Source organism: Mirounga angustirostris, unplaced genomic scaffold (assembly GCF_029215605.1).
Source record: "Mirounga angustirostris isolate CCGP_5_RB_7025 unplaced genomic scaffold, mMirAng1.0.hap1 SCAF_6, whole genome shotgun sequence".
NCBI lineage: Eukaryota > Metazoa > Chordata > Mammalia > Carnivora > Phocidae > Mirounga > Mirounga angustirostris.
This window is the reverse complement of record NW_026991714.1, coordinates 82,701,365-82,722,390: the sequence shown is the minus strand read 5'-3', so window position 1 is coordinate 82,722,390 and position 21,026 is coordinate 82,701,365. Positions and strand designations below refer to the sequence as shown.

Sequence of the window (21,026 nt, the reverse complement as noted above, 5' to 3'; positions counted from 1 at the left end):
CTTAAATGTTTTTACAGGCTAGCCCTGCATGTCTTCTCTTGGGGATTTCCAGAGAAGGTGTGCTTGCCATAAAGGTCTCCCCATCTGTTCCCGGATCTTGCTTGCAATTGCAACCCTGCCTCACTCTCTTCTAGCTGGGCGAATTGGGCCTGCCCAGATCCTTCCCTGGAGCGGCTGGTACCAGTGGGCTTGGTCACTCCTGGTACCTGCTGTCAGGAACCTCTTTCAGGACCTGCTCCTCTCGTCACTCTCCATGGAGACCCTGTGCCACTCCTTGTAGCAGGTGACTTTTCTCCCCGGGCCACTGCCCAAAGTGGACGAGGTCCCGTCTGTGTGCTGCAGAGAGACTAGCCATCTGAACACCCCCCAAGAGATGGCCCCCACTAGGCAGTGACTGGAACATTAAAAACAACAACAACAACAACCCTGTGTTAGAGCCATGGCCTAATTATACTCATTTACCTACAAGCTGGTACTGTAATACCCTGAAGGAAAGCCTGCCATTTCATACCAAAATAGAAATAGTGAGCTGCAAATTCTGCCTTGAGAGGGACTAAGTAAGGATTTTTGTAGAACGGAGCTTTTCTTCTCCAAATGAAGGACATTTCCTTTTTATTTTACACTAGGAGTTTAATGTCGAAACGGAGTTGTTGTAACTTCCCTAATGAAATGCCTGCTGGAGAATGGAAAGGCTATTTTAGTTCTGGTCTCTCTTGCCATAAAAGGCTCCGGGATCAAGGGGGTTAAGGCTGGCCCTGGATCCGGGGCAGCAATTCCTTATATTGTATCAAAAGTCTTTCATGCTACCTGGCCTTTCATGTAGCTCCGAAGCAGCTTTATCGATCTATGCTAAGTAAACATAGCTTTGTTTTCTTCTTCCACCCTCCGCCCTCCCTCCCGGCACAGACTGGAGTTGGATCCCTTCCAAAGCGGCTGCTGCAGCAGCTACAGCCGCCTCCTCCACACACAGAAGCAGGGTTTCTAGGGTGAGGCAATGCGTCTGCAATTCGCAGAGACAAGGCAGGAATTGTAATTGTAGTTCATCATGTGATGACTTATGAAAGAGGAAGTTGGTATGTTTTAGTCACGTAGACTCTGCCCTCTTGCTTAAGGCTGCAGGTCCTTTCAGAAGAGCATTATGGTAATCTTTGCCATTCAGAGTCAAGGTTACCAGGCTGGCTGCAGGGTGCTCCTACACATTCATATGTGGACAGGCAGGTGGATGGCACACGAAGGGTTGGTGGGACAGTGGGTTGAGGCTGGCTTTTAACCAGAACGCTGAAATGCTGCAATTTGTCTTAAGAACTAAAGGAAATGTTCTATGGGGAACACTTCTGCCGAGATTAGATGAAGCAACAGTCCTTTCCAGCTCTAATTTCTAAGATTTCTTTTTTAAATAAAAATCACAGTTAAGGAGCAAAAGGAAAACTGTTCTGTATGATACCATCAAAAGGCAGGAATAAGGGAAGTGATCGGATGTTAAGCCAAAGGGAGCAGTTCTAAGAAATAGCTCAATGGGTGGAAGAAATCTGCCCTCCCCACACTGCGATTTACATGGGTTTCCACCCCGTGAGCATTAAACATCTAAAATCTGAATCTGGTCCCCGGAGCTTACTCCAGTGGAGACGCTCTTGTTAACATACCACGGCCCTGTACTGACAGTCCACAGGGCAGTGTAAAAAAAAAAACAAAAAAGTTGTTCCTTCCAGAAGACCCCGAGGGAACTCTGCCCTGAGGACACACAGCGGGGGGAGGGTTGCAACGTGTGTGCTGTCCACGAGGTGGTATTCCTAGAGACTGCTGAGTTCATGCACTTCACCCTATATTCACATGTGGAATCACAGCCTTCATTCTTTAGAGTTCAGTTTCTATTAATAGCATGATGTTGCAACCATACTAGAGCTTCTTAAACTCTGACCCTGGCATATTTGGAGGAGGAAAAAAAAAAGGCAGCGGCGTGTCATTTGGATTTCTGTGGATAACAACCTCAGCTCCTTGTACTTAGGCAAAACTGCCGTAAGATTGGAAGAGTGCATGTGCTACTCAGGGCTTTTCTACTTAAAAAAAAAAATTATAAATATGTACTTGAACAGATCTGTTTATATGAATACGCCTATACATACTATGGAGAGTCATGACACAAATGAACCTTCTGTAGTAGATAGGAGAGCCTTTCTTCTAAGTGATAGCATTTTATGAGACAGTTCTACTGTTTTCAAATTGCAAATACACTTTTTTAGAAATACTTTCCCTCTGTTTGACCTCTCCGTGTAGCCTGCCTCCCCTGTGCACAGAATGCATGTGGATATTAAAGAGACTTTTGCATGTGGAGGAGATAAACTCTGTGGAGGGTCTAAGAATCAGGCCAAATAAAATCACAGGAGCTCTTAATCACCCACATATTATACACAGAAGCTGTTAGTCACCAGCCTATGTGTAAACATATGTATAGGTCCCCATTTAGAGTAAAAATTGGGGTCTTGATGTAGGCTAACTACTTACTGTGTCAGAATTTAAAGAGCTAAGTGAGAAATACAGACAAAGGAGAGATTGAGGTCACACACTCGCTCAGTCTGCAAGGAAATTTGTAGGAGAACTGGAAGGGATTCAACAGCCATTTGCTGCCAGAACCCTCCTATTGACTTTTTGGAAAGAGCATGATGAAATGTACTTTTCTGGAAAAAGGTCTGAATGCGGGTTTAATGGATATTTAAGACACCAAAATCCTTTAAAAGAGATCACTAGGAAGATGCTGACAAAAGGGGTGAACTAACTTCAAGGATAATGTTTGAAAATATCAAGATGGTAAATTTTCTTTCATTAGCTTACCTACTTAAAATGTGACTTTTCCTGCATACACATTCAGTAGTAAGGGGACTGAAAAAATGGAAGATGTTACAATTCTAAAAGGTTAAGGATAATATGACTGCCTTGTGTTTATTATACCTTTCATATGGACATTCAAAAAAGATAGTTCAACCATAAATTGTATTATCTTGTCATCCTTTTTCAGAAATGGAAACCTAAAGTACTGGAAGATTAAGTGATTTGCCTACAGTAGCATTAAAGGTGAGTGTCAGAACTGAAATCCAGTCCTGTTGTCTAATGATATAGTCTAGAAGATTCTACTTGCATTTTGAGTTTTTAAAAAAATCACATAAGCACAGTGTAGAAACCTAGCAGGAGAGTGTTAACATTTGTGAGTGTTAACAAAAAGAATGTTAAGATGTGCCAATCTCTATCTATATTTATAGGAAAAAAAGCAATTCTAGGATAGTTCACAGGACATGCAATGTAAAGAACAGCCAACAATCACAACAGATAGAGGGAGATGGTAGAGATGAGAGACAGTTGCCACCACGCCGTGCCTGGTATGGGACACCTTAAATGGCAAGCTATTTTGTGCTGGTCTTTATGAACCTTAGATCAAAATCGATGTTGGTGGTAGGATAAAAGACTTCCATTCTGGGATTCAGTTGGGTGAGGATATGGTTTGGGCAGTCACCAAACTGGAATACTGCACCTCCAGCTCCTTATGATGTGCTTCCTTAAGAACAAAAGGGAATCATCTCATGAAATCATTTTATTCCTGTTATAGGATTCCAGTCCTGGCTACTTTGCACTCAGACAAATAAACACAAGGGGCTAGGGGGCCCTGAAAAGAAAAAAAATAACGTGAAGTCAGATATTCCATAGCATTTCATGATTATAAAGGGCTTATAGGAAGCAAAATGATCATAACTTATTCCAAATAAGCCCTCATTGTCATTGTATTTCTTATGAAAAAGAAGTGAGCCAATATGAGCTAGACTGACTTTCTTTTGACAAGCTGAAAATATATTTTGCAAAAGAATGCCAGTCAGCGGGAAAATCTGGCCTTTATCAATGGGATTTCAATAATCTGTTCTGGTGGCTTACTTGCTCTAGTCTAATGTGTTTAGAACCAAAAAACAAACAAAAAAAAGAAGAAGAAGAAGTAGAAGAAGGAGTTCCAGTCCAAGATGGCGATGTAGGAAGACCCCGAACTTACCCCCTCCACAGAACACGGTAAATTATACCTACTTATAGAACAATTCTTCCCAAAGAAGCACTAAGGGCCAACCCAACAGCTTCTCCACAACAAAGGTTGGAATGGGGGAAAAAAAAAGTAGTATTGTCATTTAAAACAATTATTTTATGTGTATAGGTGATATTCTAATAATACCCAAAGATCTAAATGTTTAATAGTAAAATTATTTCTCCATTTTTTGTGTGTGTGGTCAGTTTTATGTACAGAGGAGACACAGAGGGCTCCCTGTGGAAGGAAAAATGGAAGAAAAATTTAAAAGACTCATCGTGGGCTGTTATTTATTCATTGGAGTAAGTGTGCATGCGCATTAGCACATCCGCTCTTGTGCCCACGTGGCAATGCCTCTTTGCCAAGGGGAGTGCAAAACCACCAAGACAATTAAGATTCACACTCAGAACTGAGTTGACACAGGGAAGAAGAAAACCAAGTACAGCTGTCTGTGAACAGAGAGCCTGAGTTTATGCCCTAACAAAAGACCACTGGTAGACAGAAATAGAGAAAAAGATTTCCTAATGTGACTGCCTAAATATAGTGTGTTTACTAAAAAGCTGGTCACAGACAGCAAAAATGCAAGTAGGATGAACTTTGATGGACTTGTTGGCCTGCCTTGTCAGCCCTTCCAGCAAATTCCTAAGCGAGGAAACCGGTCTGAAACTTGCCTGGGAACTACACACATGCGAACTTCCTAGGGGCTATCTCTTAGCATTTCAGAGATTGCTAGATTTTGAACATTTTTCAGATTGCTTTTATCCCACTACCTACCAATCTACCTATATTTGCATTAACAGATCAATTCGTTCTTCTTTACCATGACTAAGACGTCCTGTCCGCTCCCTTTATCAATTTATTGGGGCACCAAGGCAATGAAGACTTTGCCTCAAAGAAAACATGCAGGTAAACAACAGCTAGAATCCACGTTTCCCAGACTGCAGTTCTTTCTTTAGCCCACTGGTGGGCTACCTCCTATTTCTGTTTTCTTCCCGGGTTCTTTTTTTACGTACATGTAAATAGTTGCACAGGAAGTGGCCGAGGAACCATAGGTTCTGTTCACACACCTGGCAGATCACCTGAGACAGGTCACTTGGACACCCTGGGCCCGGCATTTTTCTCTACTGGGAGAGGAGATGCTGAACTCGATGCCATTTCTACTCAGACCCTTTCCACGGTGCGCGATTTCACGGGAATACAGGGGAATTTGACAAACCCAAGCCCGACATTCTTCTGACACACGTGGCATCACAAAACAATGCAGAGAAATGACCAGGGAGTGTCTGCCCAATATTTTGGGGCACTGTGCCATCTAAATAAAGTTGTGAGGTTAAGTGGCTACCAGATCATCACATCATCTGAGAACATTATGTCTGCTTGGTTTGGGCTCCGATCCCAGGCTAGGAGTGCCTAAGCCACGGTCTGTACTTAGTTTAAGTTAGCCAGGGCAAAAGCATCTGTATCAGCATTAATATGCCCAATTAAAGTGTCTCAAGACTTACGGAAAATATTTCTTTTCACAAGAGACTGCCTTATTTTATTTTAAATATACTTGTATATCTTAATATATATATGGGCAAAGATTATGTATATACTTCATATAAAATGGGCAAAGATTCAATATCCTATTGACAGCTCCTTCAGATTACTCAAGAGGACCTAAGTTGAGAAAAACAAAAAACTTCCATACACGGATACATCAGCAGGATGTGGAAACTTGTCTTGAGGATTTTTTTTGTATTCTCACCCAAGATTCCTCAGCTTAATAGCTGTGCGGCTTCTCTGCTGGCTATATACTGAATTTATAAAAGATGTTAGGGGAGATAAGTTCTAGGAATCCTGATATTTTGAAATTTGTTAACTATAGTCAAATATTACATTCACAACCTTCTGTATGTGTTTCATTTATTTGAGTCTGATTATGAAAAAAAACTAATGAAGTTTCTTAAATTCTGTATATTTCAAAAACGGTGTTGGTGGGAAGCACTTATATGTGGATGTTTCATTTCAACTCTTCTTCCAAAACCAAAAAAGAGCCATATTCCTTGCTTTTCGTATAAAAATTACTCAATATATTTAAAAATGAGTGTCCCAGAATCAAACTTCTAGATTCCATGAATTCAGAGTGTGGAAAAGGAGAACCGGCCCCTTTTAGCTGTAACAGGAGACATTCTTTTAAAAGCCTGGAATGCTGAAGCCCTCTTATACTGAAAACATGTCAGGACATGCCTTTTTGGGATGCTGTCAAGTGGTTTAGGCTCAGAATTCTACATTCCATACTTTTGAAGTTGTTTTCTGTTGGCAGACGACCTCTTGATTATTTTCATGTGGTGGGTGTCCAGGCCAACCTCTCCAGTTCCCTGTAATTAACCACCCCCCTCCAAAAAAAACCCCTAAAACCTCATACCCTGTGAAGTGTCCATATTTTACCATCAAGTTATGGGTCGTGTGAGTGCTGGGCTTATCACGGTCAATCCTATGAGCCTTGTCACAGTTCGTCACAAATGTCAGTTCCAAATCGGGTACACATGACCTAGAGTGCTTTATCCTCCTATGCTCGTTCCTACTTCTTAGTAGTGTCACCATGTTAAGGAATGAAAAATTACACTTGCTGTGAAAAAGTTTTCACCTTTAAGGAGCTGTCATTTCCCTAGTAAAATCAAATAACAATTTCTATTCACCTCGGCTCCTTTTGGGTTCAAGGCTGGGAATGCGTTAGCAGACAGACAAATGAAGGAACTGGTGAATGGAGTCTCTCCTGACTCAGAAAGGTGCAACTGCCCCCTCGTGCAGGAGATACCAGTTAGGTGCAAACCAGTTCTCCCACTCCATAGAGCCCCTGTTTTCTAGGAAGTTGTGATTCATGGGTTGGAGAATGACACTATAGTCCAGTACACTGTACAGCATGAACCTAATTAAATTAAAAGTAAATACTACCCCCTCCTTGCCTCTGAACCATCAGGAATTCATTTCACAGGTGCTTCTATCTGTGGCTTCCGAACAAAGGTAGCCCACTTAAAACTCCATCAACATTTGCCTTGTTATAGAAGACACAGTAGTAGATGTTTTGATATTGCTCGAACTCCAGCAGGATTCTCAACATGCCCCCAAACGGAGAGGCATAATCTTGAGTGATGGTTAAAAAAAAAAAGTCTCATTTCATTTCACTTTGTGGGAATTAGTTCTTAATTGTCTGTTTTATTGGGAAATTTCCCAGAGATTTACACAATGAGAAACTAGTCTGGAAGAAGCCAAACAGGACAGACATAACAGTCAGAGGTCTTTTAAAACATTTCATCTTGCAGACCAAGAATACAACTTGGAAATCATTTTTATGCTTTTATTAAGGTATATAAATTATGATATTTTAGGTGACGCCAATAAAGCCAGCCTAGGGAAGAAAATCAGTTTCTTTCTTCAAGCTTTCCAGAGGTAGTATAAGTTAAATAATTCTATGGTAGAGTTTCAACACCTCCAGTTGAGCACTGTTGTTTACGAAGTAAGAACAGTAATCCTCACGTAAAAAGGTGGTATTGCTACCCGAGACAGCAGATGGTGTTATTAAATACACAGGCAAAGTCTAAGGTCATAAGGAACTAACAATTAACTAGAAATACGATCTGTCACACTCGTTTAATGGGTAACCTACCAGATATATGTCACCTGTATTATCGTGAGTGTTGGGAGGTCCATCGTCAAGCTTCCGAGCAGTTACACAATCAGTTTGGAAATATTGTGATTATGTTCTCCTCTAAGCATTTAGTGAAACCAACAAGCTAGAAAGAAAGTGAAAATTAGTGTGATTTCCTCATAATCTTGCTTTTGGTTGCCTACTTTCAAAAATACTTTACCGTTTCAGATTGCACAATTTCACAGCTATCCCTGAATATAATTGGTCCACCCAAACTAATACTTGTCAAGATTTTGGATTTTGTACTGCTAATTCGAGTTGTTCAAGGCCTCTTTACATTATCATAGGTATTATTTTTGCCCTTGCAGATTTCATAGTGGGAAGGTGATGAGAAAAGATTTAGCCGTACATGGTGGCAGCACATGGCGGGGGTGGGGGCAGGCTGAAACCAGGAGGGTGGGGACGCCTGGGTGGCTCAGTCGTTAAGCATCTGCCTTCGGCTCAGGTCATGATCCCAGAGTCCTGGGATGGAGCCCCGCATCGGGCTCCCTGCTCAGTGGGGAGTCTGCTTCTCCCTCTCCTGCTCCCCCCTGCTTGTGTTCCCTCTCTTGCTGTGTCTCTCTGTGTCAAATAAATAAATAAAATCTTAAAAAAAAAAAAAAGAAAGAAAGAAACCAGGAGGGTGGAGGAGGGGCATTGAGTTAGGAGTGGGGGGTGGGGAGCAGGGGGCAAAGTGTAGTCAAACACTTACCAGTGAGTAATGAGGGCATGATTAAAATCTGGAAGTGGACTCAGTTTTGATTATAAATCAAATACAAATATATCAGTAAAGTAAGATCTTTACACAGACAGCCCAATTCCTTATGAGGGTTTTCCAAGGAGAATTTGCCACGGAGAATGTGTGAAGTTTCCTTTTCACTTAGGCTTTTGAGGATGAAGAACTGAATTCTAAATTCACGCAAAGGAAAAATGACCAACAGGGCAACAACCAAGTCTGAATCACAAAGAGCAAACAATTTGCTTAGAATTTGGAAGGGTGAGCCTTGGCCCATAAGCAAGAACTCCAAAGTGTGTCAAAGAGTTGTGACTCCGACCATTGTGTCGACTGATCTGAAAACCACCATCTGGAAAAGCTGAAACATCCCCAGTGCCCCAGGTGAATAGAAGATGAACAATGGAAAACAAGGTTCGGAGGCCACTGGTTCCTCAAAGTAAGTGGGTGGATCGCAGTCTGTGGACAAAAACCCGTTCTTAAATTTCCCTGCTGCTGGATTTGGTGAGGAAGTCTGAATCACAGAAAATGCATGCTAATAAGATTTTTTTTCTGATGCAGTTTCACATATTTAAATGTGTATATTTACATTTCTCCACATTTAAACTGAGTCAGAAAAGCACAGCGTCTGAAGGCACAGACTCCCAGTCTGAGACCTTCATCAACGAGCTCAGGGAGCTCGATTCTCCACGTGGCCAGGACTCCTGCTGAAACTTCCAACAGCCCTCAGAAAAGCCAACGAGGTACCCTTGGGCTGAATGAATGAGAACCTTCTGGAGAGCCGAAGACTGGTGGAGGTCCAGCTGGAAAAACATATGGCAGCAGAGGCGGAAAGAGGGCTTCATGACCGAGAGCTTTTATAAAAAATGTCTGGAGGCTCAAGGCAACCGTTACAACCCAAGATCTTACTAAGCATGATGGATATTCTTACTTCTAGGATTGCCTCCAATTTACCTGGATCACAGCCAGCACTGCATCCTCAGGCGCCCCTCGGGATGGTGCCCAATGAAGAACAGCATTGCACCACATCCTACCCCCAAGGCCAGGACCCCATGCCTGTTCCCCCCGCCCCCACCCTGATAGAGCACTCAAGATGGCAGCTCACTGTGTCGTCCTGAAAGAAAACAAAGTTTGCAAATTACTCCAGTCTGTTTGTTTTATAACAGGTCAGGAGGGAAAATGACCATGGTCAATTCTCTTCTTACCCCCGTGTGAACTCAGAGCATTTTCGAGCTGCTCAGTGAGCAAAGCCAGGCAGTGTGAGTTTCTGACGAGGACACCATGCCAAGATGGCCTCTCCAGATACAGGCACAGCCTTGAGGTTTTATGTCAGTCCCTCCCCGCCCAGCGTCATTTCCAAAATAATGGAAAGGAAGATTTGATTTTTCCATGTGAATTCTCCATAATAATCTTCTCTTATCGCTAATAACCATTTGTGTCTGTTACTGAGCTTTAAGAACATTCTACACGGAATGCTGTATCCCTTAGAAAAGACATAAATTAGGAGTTGATTATTCAGAATTATATATAAAAAAATACACTTTATAAAGTCCATAATTTACTGCAGGGTTGTAAAAAAAAAAATAGTAAGTTCCCCTAGAACACTGAAGTAGTATTAGGTTTTTAAAAATGAAACCAACATATACTTTTTAAAGATATGCACAGACTGTATTGGGAAGGTAGACATGTGTACCTCTTTTTATCAGTAATGTAGTTACAGCTGACACTATTACTTTTCTTCAACAGATAATACTGTCTCCCTTCCTGTGTCCCTGATGGTTTTTCCACCACCATTCTCCTTACGCGAGGCAGTTGTAGAAGCGGCAATTATTGGAGTCACAAAACTCGGGGCCTGACTTTATTACCCAATCATTATGCCAATTATCCTTCTAGTTTTCCCTTTGTCCATATGTACACATTTCCAAGACATGTTTTTTCACTACTGGAAAGAGAAAGGCCAATGGATCAGTTACACACACTCTATACTGATAAAGCAATGTCATTAACTTTTGATAAAAGAAGCAGCAAATTATAGCCCTTTATGCTTAGATTGTATTTTCCTTCTTAGGAACCTGAAGCAAAAAGTGTGTGGGGGGTGGCGTCTGGGTGGCTCAGTCGTTAAGCGTCTGCCTTCGGCTCAGGTCATGGTCCCAGGGTCCTGGGATCAAGCCCCATATCTGGCTCCCTGCTCAGCGGGAAGCCTGCTTCTCCCTCTTCCACTCCCCCTGCTTGTGTTCTCTCTCTCTGTCAAATAAATAAATAAAATCTTAAAAAAAAAAAAGTGTGTGTGTGTGTGTGTACATATATATTACTATATTGTTATATAATTATTATATACTACTAAAATATTTTTAATAATGTCAGGTTCACAGTGAGCTTTCCATCCATCTGGCCAAGGGGGTTGGGGACTGTGTACCTAAGTCTACTTGGGCCTAATGGAGAAAGGGCTTTGAAGCCCCAGAATTTTCTAGATGTTCAGAGAGAGGAAAGAAAGTCACTTCTTCTCAAGTAAAGCTTTTCTCTTTGTAGGGCACCAGAAATGCAGAGATAGATACGGGCTGGGGTAACTAAATGTGTGTTCTTGTGAATGGAGGCCCGTTCCCCCTTGGCCGCCTGACGCTACGGCTCCTGGTACGAGGGACGCCAAATCCCTGTCTGTAGACACTCTGGGGTTGAACTCCTGGGGGCGTAACTCATGCTCTGCGACAGGCACCACTTCTGCCTCTGTAGCCCCAGTACCGTGTAAACACGGGCAAACCCCTTTTCTGTGCTTCATTTCCTCTCTAAGTTGACATACAGTTGACCCTTGAACAATGCAGGGGTGAGGGGCGCCGACCCCCACTCCCAGTCGAAAATCCACACGTAACTTTTGATTCCCCCAAAACTTAACTACTAATAGCCTACTGTTGACCGGAAGTCTTACTAATAACACGCACAGTCGACTAAGCCGTATTTTGTATGTTATGTGTATTATATGCTGTATCCTTACAATAAAGTAAACTAGAGAAAAGGGGCACCTGGGTGGCTCAGTTGGTTGAGTGTCCGACTCTTGGTTTCAGCTCGGGTCATAATCTCAGGGTCATGGGACAGAACCCCACATCGGGCTCCGTGCTTAGCAGGGAGTCTGCTTGGGATTCTCTCCCTCCGCCCCTCCTCTGTGCACTCTCTCTTTCTCAAATAAATAAATAAATCTTAAAAAAAAAAAAAACTAGAGAAAAGAAAACATTATTAAATAAATCATAAGAGAAAATACATTTACGGTACTGTCTTTTATTTCTGGAGTAATAATCCGCATGTAAGTGGACGCTCGCAGTTCAAACCCACATTGTTCAAGGGTCAACCGTAAATGTGTGTACTAATATGTCCAGAGACCACTCAGTATGGGTAGGTATCACCCAGTGGTTAAGACTGCAGGGCCTGGAGGCAATGAGCCAGGGTTTTATTCTAGTTCTTCCACTTTTACCAGCTGTGTGAGCCTAGGCAAGTGACTTAAACTTGCTGTGCCTCCATTTCCTTATCTGTGAAATGGGTATAAAAGCAGCACTTGCTGCAGAGGTTGATAGAAGGGTGAAATGACATACCACGTGCCTTGAGTGGTGTAAGGCACATGACAAGCCCTTGATTCACCCTGGCTTTCGTTATGTTAGGTATTTCCGGACAAGGCTGAAGCAGACATTTTTTTCTAAAACCAACCAGTTCTTCTACCTCCCGTGGCCAGACTTGAGGATCTTACTTTAGGAACAAGCCCTGCTACTTCGCATCCCTCCACACCCACCACTCCAGGAAGTAGTTATCACCAAAGCTGCCAATGACCTCATTGTGACCATCTCCAAGAGACTCTTATCTCTAATCCTTCCTGAGTCATCCGCCACTTCTGCGATCACTCCTTCCATTCTTTTTCTCACTTTGGCTCTTAAAGTAACATCCTGTGCCTACTGAACTTAAAGAAGGCAAGAACTTCAGAAGTTCTTAAGGTGTGTGTTCTACCGCCCCTTGCTTTACTCCAGGCTATAAAGTCCTTAGTGCTTGGCATGTAGTAGATACTCAATAAATGTCTGGGGCCCTGCCTTGAACTGAGATGTTGAAGAACTTCCTCAATCTCTGTCCCCTTGTGTTGTTTTCTTGATATTTGGGTCCTTGCTGCTCTCCCTGGAATCTCTGCTAAATGAAGGAAATCCTGGAAGGCTGTCTGACTTCTCATCCATCTTTTTCTTCACTTAAGACCTGAAATTCTTTATAGTTAAACTTCCTCTGCTTCAGGTTTCCAGTTTTTGGTGGGGGGGAGGGTATATTGTTACTCCTTTTTCCGGGAAATGTAGGAATTAAACCCCTGAAACATCAAAATCACACACAATTATTCTGAAAACAACTCCTTTGGGGATGTACAAGATGCATTCTAGCAAAGGAATCATATTCTCCCAGAGGCAGAACCCAAGGATATGCATTTTAAAAATCAAAGTCCTGGGGCGCCCGGCTGGCTCAGGCAGGAGAGTGTGCAACTCTTGATCTTAGGGTTGTGGGTTCGAGCCCCACGTTGGGTGTAGAGATTATATAAAAATAAAATCTTTAAAAAATAAAATAAGAAATAAAAATAAAAACAAAATTCCTTTCTTATACACAGTAAAGTACGATAACCATTGGTTCAATCTCACCCTGAATCCCTTTTGCCACACATCTCAATTCAGGGCCACTTCAACTGAACAAAGTTTACCTGTGAGGATCAAAGCTACTTAATATATTAGCTTATAATATTTTTTTAAAAAGGCAGATTTCCCCTTACATGCACACACCTGCACACACCTGCACATGCGTGCATGCTCACACACACACACACTGAAGTCAACTGTACAGGGGTTTTTAAAAATTACCCATTATTTTGGATTATTCACACCATTAGGCATAGCAGGGCCAATGATACTTTTAGGGAAAAGTTTTAATTTTTAAAACGTTTGAAAATGTTTTAATTTTTAGAAGATTTTGTTTATTTATTTGAGAGAGAGAAAGAGAGAGTGAGCAAGCATGAGCGGGGGGTGGGGGGTAGGAGCAGAGGGAGAGGGAGAAGCAAACTCCCCCGCTGAGCAGGAAGCTTGACGTGGGGCTCGATCCCAGGACCCCAGATCATGACCTGAGCCAAATGCAGACACTCAACTGACTGAGCCACCCAGGCACCCAAAAATGTTTTAATTTTAATTTCTTTTAAAATCAGAAGGGAGAAAATAGTATAACAATAGTGAATATATATTAATGAATTCAGTCTCGATTATATTTGGCTTTATACCACTGCAGTGGTAGGACGTAGTTTTTAATGGAGGAAGGGGCCCACAAAGGCAAAAATGCCCACAGAATTTCTGGGAACCACAAAAGTTGTAATGCAGCCCTGATAATGACCACTGACCTTTTTTAGGTTCCTGTGTTCATATGAAGAATTCCCGGAATACTTTCATATTTTTAATGTATACATTGCCTTAGACTTTGTCTTTGGTATTCTAGTTTCTTTCTATTTATCTTGATCCCCCAGAGACCTCATCTCTTGCATTACCTTTGTTCACTGTCTCTATACTAATGAATTCCAAATCTCGCTCCCCCTCTATCCTTGTGTCAGATTCTAACTTTGAACTTCTCACTGCCCATCGGGTATTTTCCACTTGAGTATCTCATCACTGGCTCAAAACCAACAGACACATCCCTGAGCTCACCTTCCCCTGCTCTTCGGCTCTCGCTCTCTGCTCTCCCGTCTGTCTATTAGAATTACTACTAATTTTGCAGTCATTATGAGGCTACCTTCAGCTCAGGTCCTCTCTCCCTCCCTTATCTGGCTGGGCCTTAGGTCCCATGCTCGCCGCTGTCCCTATCTGAGTCTCGCTACCCATTCCTCAGCCCTGCTTTCCTTGCCTCTCATCATTCCCACTTGCATTCCAACGTGAATTCCCACTTCCTCCTACAACACAATTCCTAACCATCCTTGAACTGACCTTAGCACTCTTTGCATCATTTTTTCCCCCTCTGCTCCATAATTCCACTACTTCAACCCAAACTCCTTATCAGTTTTTAAGGCCCTGCCTAGGTGGATCCCTATGTTCTGACCAACATGTCTCTCTGCTCGTGAACACCCACCAAAGATGACAGTTAAAGACTCCCCTCACTCTCTCGTGTTTGCTGTCTTTGTCTTTTGTTTAGCTCTAGATTCATTCATTCACTCATTTACTTGGTAGTCTGGGGGTACTTCTCCGTCCTGGGCATGGTCACCTTAAATGTCCCCTTCCTACCTATTCCAACCCTATATAGCTTTCAAAGCTCAGGTCAGGTCCCCATGTGTGTAGCCCCAGATTTACCCATGATCACTGGTCTCTTTCCTCTGTACCCTCAGGGTAGCGGTGTAGTGTCCCAGAATTTAGCCCTCAGTGATGCTTGTGGTGTGGGATTTCTTGACAGTGTCATGGATGCTATTTGCCTGAGTCTTGTGAAAGCAATAATCTTTATAGACAATCTACCTTTTCTATCACCCAACTGCACCTGATATCAAGCCCGGGGCTGGGCTAGTGGTGCCAACCCACTGATTATTATCAATAATCCCTGTATTTCAAGTGTTTTCTATACTATGATCCAGGCACTATATATGCTAGACACTTTATATACACTGATCCCTATGAGGTTGATATTATCATCCCTCTTTTACAGGTTGGAGAAACTGAGGCCCAGAGACATTAAGTGACTTGGTGAAGTTTACATAGTTGTGAAGTAGCTAAATTAGAATTTAAGGCCTGACATGATCCAAAAACTGTGCTCTCACTCTCTTTGTTAAATTACCTCTGCTTTCGGTTGATCTGTAAATATTCAAATCTACTCATTTTCTTCCCGGTGATAATTATGTTTGTTTTCTATCTCCGTTTATATATGTAAATTCTTTTTTTTTTTTTTTAAGTAATCTCCAGGCCCGACATGGGGCTTGAACTTACAAACCCAAGATCAAGAGTTGCATGCTCTATGGACTGAGCCAGCCAGGCGCCCCTCTCCCTTTGTATTTTTAATAGCCTGCTATTCTGTCTTTTCAGGGCTCTCCACTTATATCAGACACACTAAATCCTTCTAGAATCTTATCATAAATGTCCACCACATATTGGTTATTCGTGCGATATTTATATAAAATAATTGTAAGCATCAAGCTCACATGTGGACCCATCCAGCCAGTACCTTTCACTCATGCAATGTAGTATATTTTGTCAATTAAACAAATCTCAAGATTTAAAAAAAAAATCAATAAACATACAATGGAAAGAGAAGTTGGGAACATAGAAATAGTATCTCAAAATGAATACATTATATATAAAAGTTCACAACCAGGAATTCTACAATTGGGTTTGTGGTAATGTTAAGTCATTAATCCTGTGTTCCTCTGTTGTTTCTCCATGTACCCTAACCTGGTGGAGTTCCTGTCAATTCTTTTTTTTTTAAGATTTTATTTATTTATTTGACAGAGAGAGAAACACAGCGAGAGAGGGAACACAAGCAGGGGCAGAGGGAGAGGGAGAAGCAGGCTTCCCGCAGAGCAGGGAGCCCGACGCAGGGCTCGATCCCAGGACCCCGGGATCATGACCCGAGCCGAAGGCAGACGCTTAACCACTGAGCCACCCAGGTGCCCCATTCCTGTCAATTCTTAACGCCAGATTATGGAGTTTATCTAGACTATTCAAAGCCTTCCATAATATTAAGAAAACAAAATAATAAACTAAAATTAACTTGCTTTATTATAAGATAGTACTTTTAAGAACTTTTGGGGGGGCTGAAAACCCCTGGAGATATTTGTGGTGAAAGCGTCATAGCAAAACAAAATCTGTGGTAGAGCATGCCATCTCATTACTGGGAGGTGATAAGTACTTGCTTACTAGCCCTTCAGTGCAATGCCTCTCGCTTCCTGTGACAGAAACTGTCACCTATCTCCCACTGTCCATCCTCTTCTCTCTCTCGGTAACATCGTCCTTATTATAAATAGTGATTGCTTTCTTCTTCTTTTTTATTAAGATTTTATTTATTTATTTCAGGGAGAGAGAGAGAGAGAGCACGAGCAGGGAGGAGGGGAAGAGGGAGAGGTTGAAGCAGACTCTCTGCTGAGTTGGGAGCCCGACTCCGGGGTCATGATCTGAGCCGAAGGCAGACGCTTAACCAACTGAGCTGCCCAGGCGCCCCAGTTCTTCTTTTTTTACACCTGAATCATTATTTGCTCTCTGTTCAAAAATAACTCAGCCAAATAGATTTTCCTACTAAAGCTATGATGTCAGAACAGAAAATGTCACTCTAACCTTTTGTTTTATTTTGCTTATTTTGTTTTTATCTATATCTGTTTGCCACCTTTATTCCTGAAAGAATAATTCGGGAATTATGCAATACTCTAAAATAGGGATTAACAGGAAATGTTCCTGGACAACTTTGGTTTGTAAGAGAAACAAAGAATTTATTGCTGACTTGGTTACTAGCGGCAGGGTAATCAGAAATTCTGTGAAGGAAGCTGGAAGCTGACCTCTTTTAAAGTCACTTAAAAAAGCTGAGGTTGATTTTGTAGTTCTTGGTCAGAATCTTGCAACCCTTTACTTTTGTGTGTGTGTGTAACGTAGTGGACATCTGCTGCTTTTTCCTGCTCGACTTCCATTTCTTCCTGTGATACTGGGATCCTAGCTTTCTTTAGGAAACTACCCCTCCCTGACTCCCAGTCCTCGTAGTTCTTAACACCAGATTATGGAGTTAATCTAGACCATTCAAAGCCTTCCGTAATATTAAGGTGAGCAGTCCAGAGGGCTGGCTATTTTGGCTTCTGCCAGTTGGATGATTATTTGCCAACCTTCCAATGGATGCCAGTGGGAACAGCGCTGCAGGCCAAACGGGACTCTTTACAACTGTGTGTTCCTTAGGGGGAAGCACTCCCAATACAAATGATTGAAATGGAAACCGGTCTGCAGGTTTCCCAAATAAAAGCGCACACAGATAGGCCATTCCGGCTCAATCACGAGGAGCACAACAGGATCTGTCAGGATGGTCGCTGCAACCTTTGTCGCAGAGAACGAGCGGTGAGTAGCCCAAATGAATGGGGGTGCCGAATGGCACCTAATGTGCAGCGGGAGCTCAGCACCTTTCCTCTCTTTGCTGCTTCCCTGGAACAAGGAGAAAAAGACATCAGGATGAAGGATAATGTGCTATCAACACATAAAGATGAAAGAGAGAAGGACACATGAAATGTCACTCATTTGAAGGTCTACTTTAGCCTGTTCTGTCCTTTTACCCCCCAAAACACATTGCACATTATTTTACCTGTCTGTGGCGCACTCTGGAGCCCAGGGCATCCAGGCGCTCCTGGTTTATCCTTGAGCCCAGCCACGTGAAGCCGCGGCCCACCATCCGAAGGGGGGTAACTGGTGTATTTTACTGTCTCTGCTGGGAAGAGGGCATAGATGTATCAGATCCCTGTGTGATGGGTGGAATTGCATCCCTCAAAGAGATTCGCTGAAGTCCTAATCCCTGGGAGGTGACCCTGGGGGTCGCTCAGTCCAGGGTCACTGTGAATGTGACCTTATTTGGACATAGGGTCTCTGGAAATGTAATCAAGTGAAGACGGGACAGTTAGTGGGGGTTAGCGGGGGCCTAATCCAACCTGACTGTTGTCCTGACCAGAAGAGGAGAAGAGACCCCGGAGAGGACACCATGTGACACCCGACACGGAGATTGGAGCACTGTGTCTACGAGCCAAAGACATGCCAGAGAGTGCCAGCAATAGCTGGAGGGAAAAGCAAAGCACGGGACAGATTCTCCCCTCGAGCCTTCAGAGAGAGCATGGCCCTGCTGACACTTTGATCGTGAACTTCTAGCCTCCGGAAATGTGGGAATAAAATTCTGTGGTTTTAAGCCCCCCCCCCCCCCCAGGTTGTGCTCGTTTGTTATAGCAGCCCTAGGACACGAATACACCCTGCTGAAGATCAGTAAAGGCATGCTACTGTGAAACCCACTGCACAGAGGAGACGGTCACCTAACAGCTGTCCCGCGTGGTCATAAGGAACGATGCCACCTTCCACAGAGGAGGTGCAGCTGTCCCAGGAGTCAAGATGCCTCCTCTAGATGCAGCTGTGCAGATGTGCCACTGGACCAGGGACACGTTGAGGGCAGGACGCGTGCCTTGTTCTCCTCTGCATTCCTCCTTCTGTGCCTGAAAACCAGAGGTGCCCAATAACTGTGGAAAGTATGAATGAGTTGATGGGACAGTGTTTTCCGGATGAGCGATTAACATTACTTTCTGACATCACGGAAGTGTTTACGATCCTCTTCCGTGAAAATGTAAGTGGCCAAGACATCATATCAGATGCCTTCATTGGCGAAACCCACTCTTAGACCTGGAAAGACACAGCCTTGGGCTTCTTTGAGATCTGATTTGGTCCCTGGCGCTCTAGGCGGCAGATGTAACCAGTAACACCTTTAAAAAAAAACAAATCTGAAAACCCCACTGATATTGTGATTCTGCTGCTCAGATGTGGCCTCAGTTTCTTGACTTTTTTTTTTTTTTTAAGATTTTATTTATATATTTGAGAGACAGAGAGAGAGCGTGCCAGCAGGGGGAGGAGCAGAGGGAGGGAATTCCAAGCAGACTCCCCACTGAGCATGGAGCCCTACACGGGGCTCAATCTCAGGACCCTGATATCATGACCTGAGCCGAAATCAAGAGCCAGATGCTTGACTGAGTGAGCCACCCAGGCGCCGCTGTTTTCTTAACTTTTAGGGCAAGGGGTGTTACTCTCCATTTAAAAATCAGCCCACCCAAAATGATAGCCTTCTGTTTTGTGCATGAATTCATCTTAAATGCCTTTTGAGGCTCTAAGTGAAAGGTACTATCACCAGCAACAACCAATAAATGAAATAAATACCAGATATAAAATCAGCTACATGGGCTCCTGGAGGGACATGGAATGTGTGGGGGTTTCATTTGCTGAATGAGGTACGTTTTAATGTTGAATGAGAGCTTTTTTTATAAACTGTAAAAGACTATAAAGAAGTCAGTCACTATGACTATTATTTTTCCTATTCCATATCCTTGATTAAATGACTAACCCAAAGATTCAGTAACCAACCTTTTCTCTTCCCCGGACTGTGATTTCTTTACCCAAATGAGTAAGTTATGGCTAATATCCCAAGATCCCAGTTAAGTCGACTTTTTCCTTGGAATCTATGATTCTATCAGCAGGAGTGTCTATATACCTAAGTTCCTGAAATATGAGAAGACATTTGGTGACTCTGCTGACACATAATATTAAATTGTTTGACATAAATTTTTCAGACTATATTTTGTATAATATAGAAGACAAAAAAAGGTAAAGGGGGAGTAGAACATGAAAAAGTATCAAGCATTTAAGAAAATATGTATATTATAATAATAACTAAGATTCAACTTACCTAAAGAGGAGAGGAAGAGTATATTTATGATTCACATGAGTATATGCCATGCTCATTGAAAAATAGATTTTTAGAAAAAAAAGAGGAGCACAAGCTTCATGATGCACTTAGAAATCCTAGCTGCCTTTTAAATGTAAACAGCAAACTTAATTTTTTATTATGTAAAATAAAAAGTTGAACTACCCCTAACTTCATTGCATAAATCAAACGTCATATTCAAAAGTGACCATTGTTGAGTTCTTTGGAATCAACAACTTTTTCTGTGGCTAACAGTGTTTCTTGATATTCCTGAAATCAGCTAAAATGCTGGAAAGAGCATGTAGAAATATAGAATCAAGAAGCTATTAATAGAGGATTTTGAATTCAACGGAATCAGCATTTCTTGTATATATTTCTTGTATATTTGCTTTTTTAAGACAATAAGCCTTTGATTTAATGTGTGTGCTAGCCTTGAAATCAACTCCCTACAAAGAAATTCCTGGTTCAATGCAGGGTCCATCAGAATGCCCTTGAACCTTAGGTCACAGGCCACCAAATGTGGACAAGGCAACACAGACCATTGATAATAGAGGAATCTCTAGAGTGAGTGCTCCCGAGACGCAGGAGAAAAACATGAAAGCAGGAGGAATTCTAAACTCTAAAGATGACAAATACTTAGACTGGTCAGGCTAAAGGAATTGAGGCAATAGGACTAAAAAAACAAAAACCAACATAAAATCCCCCAAAACAAAAACCCAAACCTGTCATTTCTCTCCATAACTTTCTTTAGATAGTCCTTACATGTTTTAAGAAAAAGTTTTTAAAATATTTTAAGAAATATATAACAAGAGCTGTTCGACATGCTTATGTCCCTTGCCCTAGTGATTCTGCCTCTAGATATTTGTCTTAAGAAAATATCAGAAGTGTGTAGAATGATTTTGAAGATGTGTGTTTAACTGAAACATTATTTGTTTTTTGTATTTTTATATTTGTAATATAGAGGAACTGAGAGACAAGCTCAATGTACAAAAATAAGGAAAAAGTTAAAAAAATTGGGTTCAATCCATATGATGGAATGCTGTGTCGATATTTTAAAATCCTATTTTCAAAGATAGTTGTTCATAAAGGAAAATGCCCAATCTGTAGCACTCAAAAAAAGG

The 21,026-nt window shown here is 42.1% G+C and overlaps 1 long non-coding RNA gene across 2 annotated transcripts; it reads left to right on the top strand.

The window, feature by feature from the left end:
- Positions 1-291: 291 nt before the first annotated feature.
- On the top strand, positions 292-10,703 carry LOC123846407 (uncharacterized). Of its 2 annotated transcripts, none has more exons than XR_010412425.1 (5): positions 292-2,805; positions 3,014-3,069; positions 3,942-4,047; positions 4,858-4,963; positions 8,612-10,703. It is a non-coding gene; the product is annotated as an uncharacterized LOC123846407 (long non-coding RNA). The 2 variants fall into 2 exon arrangements; XR_010412426.1 differs by having other exon boundaries at positions 3,928-4,047.
- Positions 10,704-21,026: the final 10,323 nt, after the last annotated feature.